Genomic DNA, 21,725 nt, shown 5'->3' on the forward strand with positions numbered 1-21,725 from the left:
TACTAGAAATGCGTTCAAATATGGGACCCATATCGAATTTTTCACAATTCGAAAGTTTTCATGGACGATTTATTCTAGTTATTAATTAAAACTTTAACTAAAAGGGCACGGGTTATCTTTAGAGTACGGCCATAAAACTTCATATATATGATTTAGGCTAAAAGTCAAAATATATAGAGTATGCATAACAAAATTTGCAAACAAATTTTTCCATACATATATTATTGGGACAGTCTAATGTAGTATGTATGTATGTGCCCAATATTTAGTAGAAACATGTGGAAATATTTGCAAACTGATAAAATCTAATTTGGGTAAGGCGATAAATGAAATTGCATAACCTAGAAATAGAAAAAAAAAATTCATAAAATAATAAAGTTTTTAGCTTTGTACGCAAATATTCAAAATAGAGAAGAAGTGCAAATCACGAATATGTTTGGATGAATGATTACATATGAAGATTCGAATAGAGTAAATAACCAATAAATAAATGAGAAAAGTGCACGAAGCAGCAGCAGCATACAGACGGATGAGTGCAAAACATAAAGTAAAGGAAAAAAATTCAAGAAAACAATGTGCAGCAAATACAAAATAAAATTGTGAATTGTTAAAAATAAAAGAAATTAAAAATGAAAGCCGACCACAAAGCGAATTAGAGACACACAAAAGAGAGTTTCTGGTTAGAGGATGCTCATGAGCATGGTATGGCGGCTGAGAAACCTCGCCGAGAACGCGCACGCGAGTACGGAAAATCGGCACACAAATATAGCTAGACACCAGTGTTGCCGCGGCCGAAAAATAAAAGTTAACCAAAATCGTTACACAAAGTCTAGCAAATCCCGTAAAAATTAAGCAACTTATTTAATTAATTTGTGGTTTTCTTACCAAGCTTGGTGAATTGGTTATAGAAATAAAAAACAAGCAAACAAGTAAGTAAAGACAATCTAAGGCTCAGTTTTGTCGTCAATAGTAAGGATTTTTTTTTCGTTGCCTAATTTGAAAACTATTACCCACTCATTCTTTCAGGCTTTCAACATATACTCCTATAATAGTTACCTGCCCTTTCGCTAGTTTTTTGAATGTATGCATAAAACGAGTTTGGTATCATGTTATCCATAATGTGCATGTTGATCTTGTCAAGCGAATAAGGGGTTCTAAGGTCGCCTGCGAACTGTAAATGGTTTTTATGAGAAACGATTTCATGACAGAAAAACACTCGAAGGTTTGAAAATGCAACGACTGCGGATCGGGAGTTGCGTAGAGCAACATTTCCTGGAACTTTATACGGGATCCTAAAACAAAATTGAAAAATTGATTGAAAATTGACTCATAGTCAGAAATGAATTTTTGAAGAAAATTATCCTTTTTGAATATTTTAATAAAAAAAGGCAGGAAAAAAATTAATAAATTTTGTTTAAATTTAAGTAAAACGGCAACACTGGCCCACACATGTACGCCTACGCTGCATGTTAGCGCATAAATACTACGTGGTTGTATGACAATTGTTTTCTGCAATTTTATTTACAACTTTTTTTACTTTTGAAATTTCTCTTGTTTTTTTTTGATCTTTTGAAACGGAAACTGCTGCACGAGCGAATAAGTATGTAAGTCTATGTGTACGTTTTTTTGAGCTTCTTGCTTGGACTTTACAGAACACATAACTACGTTATTACGTCAAACAACAACAATGCGATTAGATTATACGGGAAAACACAGCAACAATTACGTACAACGGAAGGAAATATGATTTTTTTTTTTAGATTTTTATGGTTTTAAAAAACCTAAAAATAAAATCATATTTTATTTAATTACTTTATATACTTGCCGTGCATGTCTTTACGTACATTTATTCGTACATCATCGTTATGTCGTCGTTGTTGTTGACCGCGCCGATGCCAGCTGGAAATTTTTATTTTTTTTTTGTTGTCAAGTTGTGTGTGCTTGTAGCGTGGAAATATGGGCGTTTGGGTGTGTTGTGACTGAAAAATTTCAGCTGATTTTGATTTTTATTGCAGGTTTTCTAATCGCTTCAACAACTGACTGACTCGCTGGCTGACTGACTGACGGCCTGGCCTGATTGCCTGCGCGACGCGCCCGCTTATTTGTAGTACAACGGTGTTTGCTATTGTTGGCGTTTGGCCCAAAAACGTTGTGTGTTTTGATACGATGATGTCGTCGTAGAGTGTAGGTATGTTCGTGTGTATGTTCGTAGCTCGTGTTCGTTTTGTTCGTAGTTTTTCGCAGTTGAATAATTACAATTTAATTTTTTTACGTTTATCTAACTTATTGGGAGAAATAATAATTTGTTTTAGAATATTTTGTATACAGTTCTCTTTTCAACAAAATTATTTTATTCCTCAACTATGCTTTTATTTGTGGTTTCGTTTTCGTCACGCGTCTAATTTATTTTCGGAAATCATTTTTAAATAAATTTTTAAATAATTCGCACATTTTCCGTTTAACGCTCGATTTCTCAGCTCTTTCTACTTTTTTTTTTATTTCACGTTTCTTTATGAAATATTTATTTCGTCTGGTTGTTCTTGTGACTTGCGTTATATTTTTGGCGCTCGTCACAGCGTTTCGCTGATTTTCTGCTTCGATTCTCCAATACTAAACGCAGTTGTAGTTGTGTCAGCGCGTTTTCTATTTTATTGATTTTCAAACAATTTTTTTTAGTTCATTAATTAGCACAAGGTCGGGGTGTTAGTAGTTAGTTGTTAGCAGAAAAGTGAAAAATTATAATAAAATATAATTAGAAAGAGATTATTATGCTTCAAGTACGATATGTATATACATAGGTATTAAAAAAAAGTGACATCACACCTTTCACAACAAGCACGCTTCACTAAAATTGGCACTCGAACCGTAGCAAAGAACACTCCCAGAGTGACTAGCTACCGCGCTGAAACTCAACAAGCAAGCAGCATCGTGATTTTACGCTTCCGTAAGTGTTTTTACTCGGCCTTTTTCGCAATGTTTGTTTGTACTCACTTTTTCGCCAACATTTACTTCAACTATAATTTTTATTTTAGAATCTATTATCTACTACGTTCACACACTACATACATATGTACACATATCCAATGACATAAGCTCTAAAAAGCCAAATAAACAAAAATGCTCATATGCCGCGGCAAATATGCATTTCGCTTTATCACTTGCTGACGACAATGCAAACGCGATACGCATGATTCCAACAACATAGCCCGCCCTATTGTTGCCTACTGTCGGCTGATAATCGCTGCTGGTGCTTGCCACACCACCACTCCAACGGATGGTGCCAAAGAATAATGTGTAAAAAATTTATTTGCAAACGCGCTAAAAACAACAAGTTGTTAAAGCCGAATAATTAAAGTGCAAATCTAACCGAGTACTAAAAGAAACTAAGCCAAAATAGGCGTATGGTACTGAAATTTATCGCTGCTACGAGTGACAGCGGCGCTGACGTTTGGCAGCGGCTACATCTCAGCAACGTTTTCCGAGCAGGAAGCAGCCTTTTTTCGGCAGCCGCAGCGCCGCATGCCACAAAATACCAGCTCATATTCGATATTTGCGTTGCTCTGACTCGCTTGCACACACGTATTCACCTGCGCCCGCTACCGAGATTGCTATGCTCGTCGTTCTCGTTCTCTCTCATTCCCTGGCAGCCCCACTCTATAGGTAGGCAGGCAGGCAGGCACACCGCCAACCCAATGTTCTAGCAGACGAACGTGCGTGACGCTCAGTTCTGTATGCATTTTTTCTGCATTAGCGAATACCGAAAAGCATTCGTAATATGCACTTGAGTATGGCGAACGAATAGTTGCATACGAGGGTTGTTAAATAAGTTTGTGACTTTGAATTTTCCGTGTTGCGGCTTGAATGATAATGAAATTGAAGAAAAAAAAAACAAATTGAGCGAAACTCATAGAACAAAATTCCAGAAATAATATTGCAATATATTTTCTAATATAAACATTTATTTGTGTGCTTTATTTTTATTTTCCTTTTTATAATAAACTCCTAGTTTACTTAATATTTGAGATATCTCAATCTCTTTATATTTATCAATATCACCTCTATCTTTATATCTAAATTTTATCTAAATCTTCATCATTGTTTTTATCTTTGTGATCATGTTATTTCATCTTCATCCTTATCCCCAACGTGATATGTATCTTTACTTTCACCTTTATTTTGATTGTTATCTGCATTTTCGTATTCATCTTTAATTTCTACTTAATTTTCCCTCGCCTTCGTCTTAACCTTTATCCATCAACTTCATCTCCATCTCCATCTTCATATTCTTAAACACATATTACCATATATTCACCCTCATCTTCTCTTTAATACCGATCTTAATCTCTGTATTTTTATATTTGACTTTGTCTTTGTTGTTGCCTTTGTCTTTATCTCTGTCGTTATCACAAAATTCATAACATTATAGTTGCGATCCCGTACGAGTCCGGACTAGTCAGAAATAGTCAGAATCAGTCAGATTTTACTGGAAATCGATCCCGTACTCGGTTCTCTGACTATTGAGTGGACAAAAAAGAGAGTAAATACGGTTCTCTCTCTGTCAGAAGTTACCAGTTTTAGTCCGAGAATTTTTTGCTGGTAAATTCTGGTAAATGTGTCAAACGATCAGCTGTAGTGTGTTTGGCAACCAAATTGTAAACAAAAGAAAAGTGCACTCTGCTAATTCATGTTGAAAATTATTTAATTACTTGTCTAAGTGGATTCTAATGAATTTGAAAGTATTTTTGGTTATTTACATGTGTGAGCTGAGTGTGTTTACATACAAACCAAGCAAAAATTTACAACCAAAATTTGGAGGTTATGTTGAAGTTGACAGAAGTTACAATTTTTTACTAGAAAGCGATCCCGTACTTTTCAATGTTACTCTCTCGCTCTGAGCGAATTTTTATTTTTTGACAGTTTTAGTAGTCCGAGTCCGAGGAATACGGGATTGCACCTTATCTTTGTCTATATAATTTTATTTGCCTTTGTATTTGTCTCAGCTGTTCGTTTTCTGTTCACGCATTCGCCTTATACACTTATGGACAAAATAATAGGTGTACACAGTTTTTGTTTAATAACTTTTAAATCATTTGTAATTAAGACATTTTTGACCTTTGTTTTGTATAAAGGACGACACATTGACCGCTGTCTAGTACAAAGACATTTTGTAATATGCTATGCTGTCATATTAAGGAACAAAACATGCCACTGAAATACGTACTTATTATTTTGTCCATAAGTGTACATACTTTGTCGTGGCGTATTTAACGTAGTCTCGGATTCCAGTAAGAGTTTCACTCAAAAAAATTTATTCCGTCGTTTAAAGTACAAAACCGCGTAACTGACATTTGCTGCCAAAAATTGGATTTGCTTACACAAGCTCTCGGCTCAATCCTAATCCATTCGTCCTGAAATATACTAGCCAGAAATGTGATTGCTTTATAAAAAAAGAAAATCGTTTTGAAAAATTAGTGTGTTTACTCTCTAGAAAATAATTTATGCAACCTCACATATGCGGTTTTGTATTTTGTTGATACGCCGTTTTGTACTTTAAACGACGATTCGTACGAATATTCATAAGGCATTAATCGTGGCGTAAAAAACATTACTGAAAGCATGCATATGTAAACTTTATATCATGTATGGGGACTCTGTTCCATCAATTTCATAACTAAAGATGAAACATGAAACTCCCAAGACACACCGGTTACCAAGAGACCATCGAACTTGGACCTGAAAATGCTGCAAGTTGTATGCAAGTAAGACTGTATTGAATTTTTCTGTATATATGTACATATGACTCTAGTTTTTTGAACAAGAATTTTATAATTTTTTCGTTAAAGTAAATATTTTCGGGTGCAATTGCAGATAATCCGTGCCAAATCACGGGCTGGGTCGTGCCTCACTGAATTTTTCCGCGTGCGTGTTTTCGAATATGTTTTCTTCACTAATTCCGGCATGGAAAAATTATGCCTGCGCCCATATCTAATCCACACCGATCATTACCTTATTGATTCACCCTCGTATATACATAGATACGATCGACCCATGAACCAAAAATACAAGATCACCTAATCAAAGAAGCAAGAAAAAAGTATATTTCTGAGTGTTTTTGACATCTGCCTAAGAATGAAAACAAACAAAGAAAACGAAAAAGGCGCGGTGATTGAGTGCGATTAAATTGGTATTTATTATAAAATATACAAAGTGAAACTTGATGACAATTAGCAAAAAAAGTTCATAAAATATGGTTTTCATGATTGAAAGTGTTTTACAATCGCATATCATTACCACGGGTCGATTTTTCAATGCCAACGTTCTGGCCACAAACGTGCACCCACTTTTCACGCAAATTTACGCCTTTTGGCAAACCAAACATACGCACAAACTTGTTCCGATCACACAGCACTTTATTTTATATCATAAATATGTAATAAACCAAANAAAAAGACATCAGCCAAACCGTTTTTGCGTTCAGTACAATATGTTCAACAAAGAGTACGAATGCGCGTGTGAAAAGAAGCAGTTTAAGAAGTGTATACATAAAAAGAAAAAAGAAAGTGACATGAAAAAGAAGCAATATAAACTCAGATGGCAGACAGACGGTCAAGGTGGGCAAATCTGCAATTTTAAACAGTGTGCTATGTACTCGTAACTTAATGTACATACATAGATATTACTAGTACATATGTTTGTATGTATGTATGTATTTGATGTAGAGGAAATTTTTTGAAGACAAGAAAAACAGCCGCATTTCAAAGTTATCAGGTATGACAATATACATATGTACATTAGACTGCATCACTCCCCATACAAAAAAAAAAAAAATAAATCAGTACTGTTTTTCCATTGGAATTATAAAATCTATAATATTTTAAGATGTCCTCCAAATTATTTTGGATAAATATTAAGATTAAGCGAGCTGGACCGATTTGAAAATACCTCCAAAAATGGCGTTTTTTATGAATGAAAATAGTTTCTTTAAGATGTTTTTTGAAAAATCCTCTCAAATGACAAAAAGGTTTAAGCTTAAAAAATGTATATAAAAATATTAAAAAAAAAAACAAAAAAAAATTGTTGAACGGAATCGTAATAATGAAATTTTTGATGCTGTTTTTTAACCTTTTTCAAAGATTGGTATAAGAAAAACTTGAATAACTGAACCTAAACTCCACCCTCCTAAGCGCCTCCACGAAAATTTCAAAATTAAAAAAAAAAATAAAAAATTGTGGTCGCTACCAGAGTGTGAAAAATTTTAGTTTACAAAAAAATGCAAATATTCGAAAAAAAATTACTTGAAATCTTACCAACATATGGGATAAGCTAATTTGTCCATCGCCCTAACCTAGAGGCATTTCTGCATCTCTTTTTTTGTGGTTAGGTCTCGATGAGCTACATACATACAATGATGTATTGCTTTTCAGTTCTGTTATAATGTGAAATGAATGTTACCATTTTAAGATTATGATAATTATGTGGCGCCCACATTTTACCACAAAGTAGATAACACGAAAGTCAGGAGGAAGAAAAAACTGACCAGATAACCTTTAATTGCGGAAAGAGCACAGATTTTAACGCACATGCTTATGTATTTATACGTACATAGATTAGGTAAGCCGATTTTTATTTTTTAATAACTTCACAACTAGTGAATGTGATTTATATACATATATGTACATATGTGCATATGTACCTGCATACATGCATATATATGAATTATTGCATATTTCTGCAGCAATTTTATGTTTAGTTGCATTTACTGTCGATATGGTTGTAGCCAAAGCCATCGTTGTCGTCGTCGTTATCGTCGTCAAGGTCGTTCGCGGTTTCTCATTCGAGTTTCAGTTTTCATCCATGCGTACATAAACATATACATATATGCAAACATATTTTTCATTCAATATACTATATCTACGCATATTTGAACTTTCGCCAATGGAAATTCATACAACGCTTACTTATATTAAAAGTTTTACATGCAAATATGTACGTACATATGTACATACTATATGTACACTGTCGGAACAAAGTATTGGCACAGCAAATTTTTCACAATATATGCAACAATTTTTATTCTAATATTTTTCCGCCAATTTTATATAAAAATATGGTTCATTCAACAACAAAAAACATAAAAATAAAACTCCTAAACTTTGTGCAAAACTCGCGAAAATTCAACAAATTGGCATCAAAAGTTAATCAGATTTTTTTAGAATTTTTTTTGAGTAGCAGTTTTGCAGCCCTTTAAATTCTAGTAAAAAAATGCCAGTTCGGAGTTAGTCAAAAATTGTGTTGATTTTTGAGATTTTTTTTTGTTGGAGGCGTTTTGCATTTTTTTCCATATAAAGTATTTTCGAAAAAAAAAAATTTGTATGGGAGACTGAAAAAAATTCCCAAAAATCAACGGTAATTCCTAGCTACTTAAAACTTGCACTTTATTATAATAAAATTAATTGGGCTACAAATCTGCATACTCAAAAAAAAATCTGATTAAAATGTTGAAAATGTTTGATGAAATTTGCTGAATTTTCGCGAGTTTCGCACAAAGTTTGGGAATTATATTTTCATGTTTTTTTGTTGTTGAGTGAACCATATTTTTACATAAAATTGGCGGAAAAATATTAGAATAAAAATTGTTGCATATAATGTGAAAAATTTGCTGTGCCCATACTTTGTTCCCGCAGTGTAATCGACTTGTATGTGTATTTTATACGATTATGCTTATGTGTGCGTACATATGTATGTACATACATACAATTGTCCACAAAATAATAGGAGTGACCAGCTTCGGCTATTTCTCTTTTGTTTATTTAATTTTTTAATAAAAGTCTAGCTGGTTATACAAAAAACAACATACAAGTATGTTCTTTTATATGGAGGACACTGTCAGCAAAAAAAAGAAGCCAAAAATCACCGAAATTTTTTAGCAGTTTCAGACTTGCATCTCATTGCACTAGAATTAAATGAGCTACAAAACAGCATACCAAAATTTTATCTAAAGATTCTGATTAAAAAGTTTGAAATTTGGGTGAAAATTTACGAAATTTTTATAATTCTTATACAAAGTTTGAAATCTGCTGTTTGTTGTATAACCAGCTAGAGTTTTATAAAAAAAATAATAGACATTAAATAAACAAAAGACAAATAGCCAAAACTGGTCAAAATATCGCACTCCTATTATTTTGTGGACAACTGTATGTACAACACCTGTATTACATGTACACATGTATGTACATACATATGTATGTATGTGCGATTAACTTAAGTGAAGCCAGCAAATCTCTTGATGAAGGTAAACTTGTTTGTCATGCTATTGTGCGGAAAAAGACAAATATCAAAACAGCGAATAAAGCGTTCAACATGATTAAAGACGTTTTGGTCTTAAAAATAATTGTAATCGAACATCGCACACATATCCACAATATAGACGAATTCAAACCTGAGATATGGGCAGCCTTGCCAGGTGTCCGGTTTTTAACCGGACAGTCAGGATTTTAGTCTGTTCGTCCGGTTGACAATAAAAAAAAAAACGGACTGTGAAGTGTGTGATCTGTTTAAACACACACATACACAACCCTTCACCCCCTCTCCCCGCCTCTCCGTTTCATCCCCTAGCCAAACGAAAAGTCCGGTTTTACAAAAAGCGGCCACCTGGCAACCCTGGATATAGCAGCCAATAATAAAGTACTTCAAACTGACTGAAAAATTAGAAACTCTTTCAAAAACTGTTTTCATTCGGATTTTTCAAAATTCGTAAGTTTTTTTTTGGCATGCCTTTAGTAAAGTGGCAACCTAATATTTGTCCATTAACAAGTATAACAGGTAATAAACACGTCATAATTGAGTATGAAAAGTCCTTGTTGACAATAACATTTTTGAACGAAGCTAGGAAAAGCAAATTTTAATTTCCAGGCGTCAACAAAACCGAAAATAATGGCACACTATCGCCACCAGAGCTCATTGCCAGCAGGTAAAAACAACAGAGTTAGTCAAAACATATGTATGAATGCATTAAACATTCACATGTGATATCCCTTTACACCCAGCATCGCCAACAAACCGTTTAAAGTACTCAAAATAAATAAAGGAAATGAATAGACTGACCTTGAGTACATACAGATTGTGGCAGATCCACTAGTAACAAAAGAAGCCGGTGCGTAAATGGAGAGATAAATGAATTATGCATAGAAAAAACAACAATTTCTCCATATGCATATGCACGTGCGAGTGTCAAAGAAAAACAGAAAAAAGTCGTTAAGGATCGACGATCTTGGAAGGCCCACTAACTTCGTAAATTAGAAATAACAACGTTATTGTATTTGTATTTAGTAGCATTAGCTGTGGAAATAAAAAAAAAAATAACATTTAAAAAAAAAAATAAGACAAAGAATTTGCGACTCAAAACGACTAGCTGCAGATTGTCGTAGGACACTGAACAGAAGACCCACGAACATTCCACACAAAAGCCACACTCAAGCTACAACAATAAAACGAGTAACGATGCCCTTCAGCACAAATATTCTTTTCAACAATCTTCACCTACATATGTAAGTTCACTTCCAGGTCGAGATATTACTTATAATACGAGTATAAACTCATTGAATGACCTAAAAATTTACAAATTCAATTATTTACCTATTTTAATTATGTTCGCACGGAATATGGATTAATCACCACCACACCATGTATTTATTTTGGAACGAGTTTCGAAAACGATAATTACACTGAAGATGGCACATCTTCGAAACTCTTTCCAAAATACATCGTATACAAACCCTGTCGGAAACATGAACCACTAAAAATAATTTTACTGATAAAAATAAAAGCAAACAAAAAAATATTATTTTTCTATCTTTTAAGGGCCTAAACGAAAGGAACATTAACTCATTTCTTTTATTTTTGTTCTAGCCCAGCTATTAGGAGGGTTAATAGCATTGCAGACCGTCCGAAAAGAGGTCGTCCAAAAATCAACAACACCAATCAAGAAAACAAATAATAATTTTGACAAAAAAACTTGAGTTGGAACTCGAGCAGTGAATAAAGCTGCCGAAAGCATCCCTTGAAAAGGAAAGCAAAGTCAGTGGAACCAGATAGTATGCACATATGAGAAATTCTGCAGGAATACCATGCAACTTCCTTGTAGATCAACAGCGCCTTTAAAGCAAGACGTTGCGCGATGTTACACAGGCGTAAACAGCCTTTAAATAAATAAGTGACAATTCTTTTTTAGAGGAGTATGGAAAGACTGGGAAAGACATCCACCAAATCTTCTTCCCACTGACAATATCTGGTCCAGGCTTCAATGATGAATGCTTCAGAGTCCAAACCCAACAAATAGACTTGAGATCACCGAAAAAGTAAAACAGTAGTGGGATCGCCGCACGGTGGGAAGAAATGCATCGGTTTGGACAAAATTCCTCTCATCACTTCAACCTTAATCGATTTTAAATCTGATTTTAAATACTCGAAAGGGTTTTCACTAGAACATGTGACTGCGATAAATTTGAAGTTTTATAACATAACCTGGAAAACTCAAGCCAATTTGACAGCGGAATTTTGTCCGAACCGATGCATTTATAGCTAGTATGCGCTGGCGGATGAAAAGTAGGTTTTATGCTAGAGTTTCTGAAAGCAAGTCCTAAGAATGCTATGAAAAAAAAAAATAATGAATGACTATTTTCTTCAATTTAATAGGACATCGTGTTATGTTAAAAAAAAAATTTCAACAAAAAACTTTTAAACACACTTCTTTCATGACATTTTTCCGTTTCCTTTTAAATATGCATAATGCCTAAACAAACGAGCTTTATTCCGTTTGGACCCGTATATATGTAGCAGAACTTGAGTTATTTTGAAGAAGCTCCCATTCCTTTGCTCTACACTTACGTAAGCAGATAAGTTCACTAGTTCCATATCCTTTCGTTCTTCGGTGTAAAGTTTTTACATTACACTGAAAGGCTAGTCAACATTTACACATAGTGAACAGCGGACAATCCAACAAGAATTTGTCAAAACTACATATAAATTTTGTGCCGGCAAGAACTTAAAAAAAATACTAGACCTGTCCTTGAAGATGGGACGCTTGGCAATTCTTAAGTTGGGTCGTTATAAATTCTTGACAATATTGAGGTAGTTTGAGAGAGCTAGAGTGAATTCGAAAACCGAACAAACCTACAACGAGCATCTGCCGCTATCTCTTCCAGTCGTTCAGGGTTAAACCAAATACATAGATTAAAATATGTACATACATATTAGAGGTATACGCCGCCGAGCCACGCCGCCGCCGCCGCCGTTTTTTGTCATTTCTCACGCGCCGCCGCCGAGTNTAGTAGCTTTATGTCTCTTTTGAATCTACCTAATGAGCAGTAGCGCCGGCGTTTTCAGACGCGCCGGCGTCGCCGCCGCCGCCGATTCTTTTTCAAGTTGACCACGCCGCCGCCGCAATGCCTGTCGGCGTAAACCTCTAATACATATACTACAAATTGAATCATGCTCTGCAGCTAAACACGCTCTAAAAAGGCTAGAAAAGCTAAAACAAGTGGACTAGTCTGAGCACAAGGGACATAACACATTCACTCTGGCCACTGCATGACGTACGAAGATGACGGAAAACTAATCGCGAAAACTTACGTGCCCACATGGTAAAGGTCTTTGTAAAAGCTTAGTAGAATCTATTAACATATTCAGGCAAACAATAAACTTTTTGAAGTGAAACTTCTTTAGCGGCGGCTTATTTTGTAATCGATATTTTCAATGATTTTGCTATCGATATTATTGGTTTTGTTATCGATACTGTTATCTATTTTGTTATCGATATTTTTATCCATTATCTAATCGATTTTGCTACCAATATTGTTATCGATTTTACCGTCGAAAATTTTATAGAATTTGTCTTCGGTTTTGTTATCGATATTTTTATCGGGTTTGTTAACGATATTTTGTTGGATGAAATGAAGATAAAGGAAAACAGAATAATATAAATGTAATTAGAACGAACAGGGGTAGAGGTAGGGATCTAGATAGAAAAAAGACAAAAAAATATAACCTTAAGCAAAAGCAGATGTACATACATATGTATGTATATTGGTTATGATACAAAATAGATATGTAACGTAAGTTTCACTTCTCCAGTGTGGCCCAGGTGCACTTACTTTTTACCTTCCTTTTATTAGCTCGGGATGTAACTATGTAATATTGATGCGCCTAAAAGATGCAGCGATTTCTATTCTCAAGTTACATACCTGATGACAGTACGAATGACAATTATAATAGGGAGGTTTTAGTTTTTTAAACTATAATTTTATTATATGACAAATGACAAGCTATAGGTTCCAACTACGTAACTTTTTAAGTTTAAGTGGAAACACAACAGCGGAGAGTGGTGTTCACAGCTTCACGACAAAAACTAGACAAATATCTATGTACATAAATATTAATGAGTACTTCCACAGAAACCTTGAGGTTTCCCAACTAAGCGATTGTTCATTATATTTTTGCTAAAAACTTTGATGACTAAAATTTATGCATGCGCATGCAATTCAAGTTATATTTTTCTTTATTCTAAATTTATTTTTTTTTTGAATGGAATTGGTTGCATTGTTCTTTCATTTTCTTTTGTGTTGTATTGCTTCCAGAAAATATTACTAATATCAGCAATCGGCATAAAAACAAAACAAAACACAAAGCCCAAACTTTCGAACAAAGAAACAATTTTATAGGAATGAAAACTAGTGCGAATTCGATTTGATTTGATTTTTGCATATATAATTCATAAACCAAAATGTTTATTAAAATATGTGTGCTTCTTATATTTTAATGACAAAAAAAGCTTTGTAAATCATTTTCAACTCGGATCATTTACCTGTTGTCAAACACTTTCATTTTCTTAGATATTTTATTTTTTATTGCTTTTTTAATAGCAATGCAACAAATCTGTGCAGAGTGAAAACGTATAAACTTTTTGTGTTTAAAAATATTTTCCAACAAATGTTGCTCTGTTCACCAAACAAGTCAGCGCACCAAAATAAAACAACACACGTACTACTACTGAAGAATGACTGAATGAAACAAAGAAATTTTGCTCGTACTACGCAGCGTTGGAGACGACTGGAGCCTAACCCCAATTCAAGTCAATTGAGTGAATTTGCTGTTGAGAGCAAATCACACAAAGGCAACAACTAGTTAGTAGCGCAACAGCGTATTGGGAGGCAAGCGAATGAGTAGTGTGAGCTAGTAGCAAGAAAATTGTGAGAGGCAAAAACATACCTACTAAGTACATACATTTGTACGTTCTGTGCAAAATCACACACAAAGCGCTAGAGCAAATGGAGATCGGAAAGTCATGTATTTAAAATTATAAATAATAGGAATTATGTGGGCAATAATATAAACACACAAAAGACCTAAGCGAATGCAAATGCGAACAACAATAAGCATACATAATTGAAATGGAAGTAGAAGCGTTGAAAAATGAGAAGATTATAAGCGGACGGCGGCATAAGGGAGCGCATGTGACATGTATGTATGTACGAGTACTATTACTCATTTGATTGGTAAGATTTTTGCAACAAAGATTAAAATTCGACGCCAAATGTTTGCATTAAAAATATTTGATTAGCTGTACGGGGCAAATTGAAATTATCAAATAGAATATGTATTTGAATTGTTTAGTATTTTGTTCCATTTTGTGTGGTTAAATATTTGAAGCCATCAAACAAGAAAGGTGCAATAACCAGCGCTTTCAACAGCGAACGACATTGAGGACGAAAATTAGGATGCCTCACAAAAAACAGTTGATAATTTATTTACGAAAATTTGGTTGCTATAATATCAGTACTATACAATTCAGCATTAGAAAATGGTCATAAATTACATTGAATATATCGATCGAGTTTTAGAAAACTACTTTAATAAACATAAAAAACTACTTTAATATACATAAAAATATTCAAATTTGTTCGGTATGTATTATAGAATTCACTGAAAAAAAAAAAACAAATTACGAAATAAACCTATGAAAGCTATGCCTGATTTCCCCGATGCCTTAAATGACAAAAAATTTAATGATTAAGCTGGGCACTAAAAAACTCCGGGTCATACATTCATGAAAGTAATGATTTACAGGGCAATTCTAGCCACTGTCTTTTAATACAGTCTTTCGTAAGATAATTGTAACTTCTGGCAACGATCTTGAAAGCTTTTTTCAATCCAACGAAAGACGAATTGAAGATCTGCCAACGAGGAGATCTTAGCATTATTTTGTTTTTGTCTTAGCAATACGTTTTATAAAAATTAAATTAAATAAAAAATATAATTTTTTTCTTTTTAAACCATAACAGCTAAAAATCATAAGAAAATTAAATTAATAAAGGAAAAAAAAGAATTAAAAGAGGAAAAATAAATAAAATACATATGTACGTTTCAAAATTACATAATAAAAAAATATTTTTTATTTTTAAAACCTAATAAAAAAAATTTTTTACTATAAGAAAAAGTAATTTCATAAAAATATATAATTTTATTATTAAAATAGAAAAAATCATATATTAAAAATACATAAAATAAGTTTCTAAAAATTAAACGAAGCTAAAAAATATATATGTATATACACATGCATTTTTATTTTTAAAACATCAATATCTAAAAATTAAATTAAAAGAAGAAAAACACAAGATTAGTAAAAAAAAATAAGTTCCTTAAAATTAAATGATTTAAAAAAATATATATTTTTAATTTTTTTATGCTATAAAATCTAAAAAATTGAAGAAAATTAGAGGTTTATAAAAATTAAGTGAAATTAAAAAAATATATTTCGTTTAAAATCAATAAAATCTAAAAATTACATTTCAAAAAATAACACCTAAAAATGGAATGAAAATACATGTTTTGCTTTTTAAAATAACGGAATTTAAAAATTAAAAAAAAAAAAAACAGGAAAAAACGTGTTTGTCAATTTTATTGTGGCGTATTAATATTTGTTTCAATAGTGTTATTGAGCTTTGGTGTTTATTTCCATTTTTTTGTTGCTTCTTCCATTTCTCCTAAACAACAAACCGTGCTGCAAGGCCCAATAACGCTATGGAAAAAATTGTTATTAAAAAAAAACAAGAAAAAACAATAATTATGCACATCACCAATTGGAGCATGCTCACTATTTGGAACATGTTCTAGTGGATTTATGTCAAAAGAGCTTTTCGCCACGAAGGTTGGTTTCGCTGTCACGTAAAATCCGAGATGTTGTTTGAGGTTACAAAAAAATCCAGACGTGATGGAGCAAAACGGACTCCAGATTCGTGTTCATCGACCCCAAAAACATATAACAGACTAGGTTTGGTCAAAGGAACCTTTAATCGATTTTTTTTTGTGGACCTGTGTAATCTGAATATCGGATATGTAAGTTTTGGTTTTGTGAGAGATCGTATTAAAAAGAAATCACTAAGTATTGCGTTTATAAAGATAAAAAGAAACCGCAAACCAACACACACACACACACAAAACACACACATACAATAAATTTCATTAGAAGTTCAGCCCAAACTTGTCAAGGTTGTGCTGCTATGCGTCTCACAATCAAGTAATGCAGATTAACCACGGCTACCAACATAGTTTCCAATAAAGAATTTCTGTTCAAATACAATACAATGGAATTTCCACAATGCGATAACATTTTCCTACTCTTGTACTCATCATACACACATACATACATATAATAGATATTTTAAGGTTGCATTTGCATTTAACGCGCCGGCATAAAAATAACCAAACAATACAGAACAAAAACAAAAATATATAAATACTGATAACGAACCTATTAATGTATAATACAAAGGAATACATACATACATGTGTACATAAATAAATAATACGCATTGTAGAAGTGACCAATAAAAAGCCGTATGGATGTACTAACAGTGATGCGTAAAATAATACAAACATGACCGGCGGGTCTGGTTGACTAAAACTTTTTAGAAATTCGTTCATTTTTATTTGACTTTTCCTTAAAGTAGCCCTGCAAACCAAAGTTCCCGAAATTTTAAGGAAATCGTTAGGAGTATCTCATTTCTGTAACGATTTTTTTACGAATCTTCAAAGAAAATTATATGAAGGGGTTGACACGAACTCGTAAAGAAATTTCTGTACGAAAAATAAAGAAAATTCTGGAAAAATTCTGAAAGATATTCTTCACATAGCAGCATTATTTTCGTTGCTTCACAGATTTTCTTCCGAAATTCGTAAAAGAATGGAAGTGTGCGTAATTTATTTCATTTTAGAAAATTCGGCAAAAAATCGAATTAAATCTTAACGAATTCTTTAAAATTTCTTTACAATGCAGAATACTCTGAAAAAATGGTTTGCAGGGGGTATTACACTCATATTCATAAAAAATAAAGGCTTTATTAACTGCTTTATAAATCGAAAATTTGTATGAAAATATCACTTTATAGAGCTCTATAAATGTATTTTACTTTTTATGAATTAAACGATTAATCTGTAGCAGATGAATAAGTGTTTACATGGAAGACACAGGCATGGAAAACATTTGAATTAAATTGATTTTTACGGTTACTAAACCTTAACTTTAAGAGAGCTTAAAGTTAGGTAAGGTTGTGCTGTCTGGCATAGACCGTTCGTATGGTCTAGTGTCATGATACATTTACGAACATTTAAAGAACACTTGCCGTGCCTTTAGCGAGTTGTATTTATTAGACACTTTTGCCCTTTTCCAATTTGCTGGTCGCAGGCCCTGTAGCCGGACTTCACCAAGGGGTGCGGATACTTTGTTGCCTATTGAAAGCTGGGCACTGGCAAATTATGTGCTCCACTGTTATTTCTTTACCAAAAATAGGCAATCTCAAACAAATAATAATAATAATAAAAATAAAATAGTGGTTAGAGATAGTTAGTGGTTTGATAGCGAGAACGACCGACGTGGTTTTAGTAACCACTTAGCCTCATGAATATTTCAATATTAATAGTTTTTCTATAGTAATTTTGCATATTTTTATAACAAAAAAGTATATTTGAGAATACTTAATAGTTTGTATCTTGTTGGCTTTTGTTTTGTTGATGTTTTCTTTACATCTTTTTGAAGAAAAAGACAAACTCAATAAACTTTAGAATTTAATTTTTTTCTATTTTTTTTTTACCGTCACTGTAAGTACATACACTCTAATGGAAAAAATGCCAGACATCCGTTGCATTATTGCCTTTGCCTTTTCTGCAGTCTACTGATTTCCTACAGCAATAAGCGTAAGAAGTGTAGCTCATAACTTATAATTTTAAGATCTTCTACAAGAATGAGTAAGCGCTCAGGCTCAGAACGTACTTGATATTTGCATTCCTGAAGTTTTGTTTTTATTTTTGCTTATCAACTACAGTGAAAAGATACAAAGAATTAAACAGTCGTAAAAACATTATCTGTTACACTTATTCCCTAGCATTGCAATTCAATATACATACGAGCTGAATAACTTACATACAAAAACATACGCATGTAACACATACACATGCTACTCCAACTTTTCACTACTACTACTTTTCCCGTAGATTGCCTTTGCCAAAAGAATGAAAGCCAAGCCGAAATGGCACATCGGTCATTGTACATTTCAAAGAAAATTTTTGGAGAGCAGTGTGCTGAGTTTAGCACAAATGAAAATGAAAGGTTCATAACCTCTTTACTTTGCTTCCACTCCGAAAAAAAGCGAGCAATATTCTATGTCAACTTCAGCTCCGATGCTGTGACTAGAAAAAATGTTATATTAGAAAATTTATGACAGATTTTGGTTCATTAGCTTAAGTAAACACTTAAGAATTTTTTTGTTTTAACTATGAGCCGTTTATTTTAAAAGTGGCATAAGAAATTTCATCTGAACGCATCTGTTTTTTCGGCCAACTTCATCAATCAAAGGTAAGATTTGTCTTTAGTTTATAACGATATAGACTTAGTTTATAACGATAGAAGTAAACAATCATTTAAGCACAAAAGGTGGAAATGACTAATGTCACTTTCAAATATACATATGTACATATGTATGTAGTAATGATTTTAGCGCACATTTCATACTTTTTGAGCCAATGTGCTGCAAGGATTTCTGTTAGACAAGTCAGCCAAAGCTATGTAGTTGAGGTTCAAAGGTTATTGTACCAAATGGTATACATTGGTTCAACAACACTAAAATGTTTATTTAGTTGTGTGTGGCTGCCTATTGTTGATGTAAACATTTGCAGGATTTGAAGTTGAATAACAAAAGTACTTAATGTAAAGGCGAGATAGGATGTTGTACCTTCTGGTGTTGACTGTTTGGTGTTTTACATACATATTTCTTTACTATAAACAAAACATAGAGTCATTATACGTAATCGAATAACAAACTAAGGGGTATCTATGAAATTTTGTTCTGCTTATGCTCTTTATAAATGTATTTGTCTCATAAATATGCATCGTCAAATGATATTTTCACTTTTTTTGTATCAAAGTGCTCCAAAAAATTCATTACAGCCCGTCTGAAGAGGGTTTAATGAGAATTAAAGAGTTTTATTTATTATATATGTACATACATAGGTGTTTATGGTTATAGTTCGTTCCTAGAGAGAATTATTTATTGTTTTTGTTTTAGCAGCAATACGAAAAAAATTATCCAGCGGGAGGAGCTTTTAACAGGATACCAGCAAAAACGCAAAAACTTCGGCAGCGCCTATAAAGGCGAGAGGAATATGTATCTACATATGTGCGTTTGCTTCTTCATACTGGGTCATATAAAAAGTCTCTGGGGATTTTTGTCACTATGTGGTGTTGATGCACAGCCATCTGGCAACACTTATCAAATTGCGTCAAACTGTTCTGCAATTCGTCGCTGGCGCAAAAAGTTATGTTGATTTGAAAATGAGTGATCTCTGAGAAACACACTATGTGAGTTTTAGTATGAATATATTTTTGAAGAAGGTTGCCACCCCTTTGAAAATTCGAATTTAAATAGAGTTCTGCGAAATACATTTCAATATTGGCGCCAAAAAGAAGAGTTTTAAGAAAGTTTTAGTTTTAAAGTAGCTTTGAATAGGGTTGTCGCAAATTATAGAAGTAAAAGTAAATTGATTGAGATATTCCTAGAGCATCTAGATGCATTTCTGCAACAAAAATAAAATTTCGAAAAAAATGTCGCTTACGTTATTTTGGCGGTTAGGGCTCGATATGTACTTACAGTGACTCAAACAAATGACCACGTGTTATTTTTTTTTTAATAATCGTAATGTTTTTCCAGCTATTTTTTGTTTATTTTTCTAAAAAAACACCGTCCATGCTTTAACCAAAAAATATATACACAGTTTTAATTTTTTTTTAATTTTGGAAAATGCAACAAGTTTTCAATAAAATTTCAACTTTTTAATTTGAAATTTTAGAACATTTTTGGGTATGCAGTTTTATAGCCCATACAATATCATGAAGTGAAAGTTTCAACCGGCTAAAAATCGCGTTGATTTTTGAGAATTTTTTTTTTGTGACTGCTTTTTCTGTTTTTTATTTTTTAAATAACAAGTGCAATTTACAAAAACTTGCGTTGATTTTTTTAAGTTTTGGTGCTAACGGTCTGCCGTATTTCAGAAGAAACTCATGCTTATATGAAGGTGAAAAATGGTTCCCAACTGTTTAAAAAGTTTAATGAATAAGTAAGGTAAAAAGTTGTTACTAATTGGTTTAATATATAGGAGAAATTTTTAGAAATTAATTGTTTTTTTTTTTAATTTCTTCTCTTACATGCAACTTTTTGACCAATGATTCTGGCGTCTCGTATGGCATGAGTTCACTAGTGTATTTATAAATTATAAATGAAAAATTATTGTAAATGAAAGTATCATGTATGTATGTACATAAAAACATATGTACATATGTATGTACGTATTCATACATACATACATACAATATTGCAATCAACATAAACATTACCGGAAACAGTGAGATTTATTCACTAAAATTATTATTTATCTCATATTTACTGCGGCGGCGGCGGCTGTGGTTGTGGCTGCTACGAGACGTTTCGCGCAAGGCAATGACCTTTGAAACTTTCTAGTATAGTTTTTTTTTACCGAATAATGTGAAGCGAAAATTTGCAGGTATAGTATGCATACTTACATATACACATAGATACATATACTACAAAATTAAAGTAAATACGTCGTTTTCAAATTTGCCTGTCCAATACGAAATTTAGTTGTAATCTCTAACTAATAGCATTTGCAGGTATGCACATTAAGTCATCTAATTTTCTTGGGGTGCTTACCAATCCATCAAATGGCAATTGAATGAATGAATTTCACAATTTTTCTGTCCATTGCTTTTTACAAAATCAGGCTACACAGTCGGGGGAAAACACACACACACACAAGTTCACATGTAATCAACTCGAACGTTTCACTTTGTCTAAAGCTTTCTTTTTCACATTCTTCGCTCTGCTTAGCGTTGTGGGCAGTAGTTACTCACTTCCGCCTCTTGCACCGGCACGCCTTTACTTATGCACAAACGCAGCGAGTAGTTGTTAGCCCCCAAAAAGCAAACCAGTCTCGATTGATTCGATGACTTGCAAGTGCTTGCAGTTTGCCTTTACCTTTTGGGGGGAGGGGAATCTCGAAAGTATTAAACAAGTAGTATTGTTGCTGTACAACTATTTGAAATTTTACGAATTTTTTTAGAAAAACTATTTATTGAATTTTTTTCACTAATTTCGTATTAG

The 21,725-nt window shown here is 33.0% G+C and overlaps 1 long non-coding RNA gene across 1 annotated transcript in view; it reads right to left on the reverse strand.

The window, feature by feature from the left end:
* Window positions 1-1,816: 1,816 nt before the first annotated feature.
* LOC108367361 (uncharacterized) overlaps window positions 1,817-21,725 on the reverse strand; it is a 34,566-nt gene continuing 14,657 nt past the window's right edge. The window contains exon 2 of the long non-coding RNA XR_001848240.1: window positions 1,817-2,122. This is a non-coding gene — a long non-coding RNA (uncharacterized LOC108367361). The remainder of the gene's footprint in view (window positions 2,123-21,725) is intronic.

This window comes from Rhagoletis zephyria, unplaced genomic scaffold (assembly GCF_001687245.7).
Source record: "Rhagoletis zephyria isolate East Lansing unplaced genomic scaffold, Rhagoletis_zephyria_1.1 Rzeph_scaffold_02650, whole genome shotgun sequence".
Classification (NCBI taxonomy): domain Eukaryota; kingdom Metazoa; phylum Arthropoda; class Insecta; order Diptera; family Tephritidae; genus Rhagoletis; species Rhagoletis zephyria.